The sequence below is a fragment of the Mandrillus leucophaeus genome, unplaced genomic scaffold (genome assembly GCF_000951045.1).
Source record: "Mandrillus leucophaeus isolate KB7577 unplaced genomic scaffold, Mleu.le_1.0 Scaffold206, whole genome shotgun sequence".
Taxonomy (NCBI): Eukaryota; Metazoa; Chordata; class Mammalia; order Primates; family Cercopithecidae; genus Mandrillus; species Mandrillus leucophaeus.
Genome location: NW_012102099.1, coordinates 3,377,820 through 3,378,429, shown reverse-complemented (window position 1 = coordinate 3,378,429; position 610 = coordinate 3,377,820). Strand labels below are relative to the sequence as shown.

The window sequence follows — 610 nt, the reverse complement described above, 5'->3', positions numbered from 1 at the left end:
AAACCCCAAATCCTGCGATTTACTATTCCTGAGACATTGATTTTCCCAAACACATATTACCTACCCTTTTTCCCCTCGCCACAAAATATGCACACAAACTCCCCCCCACCTCAACCCCCCACCACGTCCTGGAGGCTATTTCTATCTCTAGATTGAACTGACTTCGTGCAAAGTGAAGCTAACGGGATGGGGCCAATCCGTGGGAACCTGCCCGGGAAGGGCAGGGTGGTGGCGGTGGTGGGGAGGGAGGGAGGGAGGAAGGGGCCGGAAGGAGACCAGGCGGGGACCCTGGGAGAGGGGAGTGGGAGGAGAAGAGAGCGGGGAGAGAGGGGTGAGCCAGAAAGGGCGAGACCCTTCGGGGCGTGAGGGAGGGGAAAGCAAAGTGCTGGGCTGGGAGGAGCTGACGGCCACCCTCAGGGGCAGGAGGACGCCAAAGGCTCCTCCACAGACGACTCCTCAGAATGCAGGGCCGGGTGCTCACAGAGGGAAACTGAGGCCACAGCGCCCATTTTCTTCCGCGTGCGGGCGAGGAGACCCCGGGTCGCGCTCCCAGCCCCAGCTGGGCTGCGGGCGACGACCTTTCTTCCTCAGGCGGGACCCTCCGGGCTTG

At 62.1% G+C, this 610-nt stretch overlaps 1 protein-coding gene across 1 annotated transcript in view; it reads right to left on the bottom strand.

The window, feature by feature from the left end:
• Positions 1-610, bottom strand: part of RAD21L1 (RAD21-like 1 (S. pombe)) — a 28,034-nt gene extending 27,424 nt beyond the window's left edge. The window contains exon 1 of the mRNA XM_011979864.1: positions 482-610. The gene's annotated coding sequence lies outside the window, so the exon portion shown is untranslated. The remainder of the gene's footprint in view (positions 1-481) is intronic.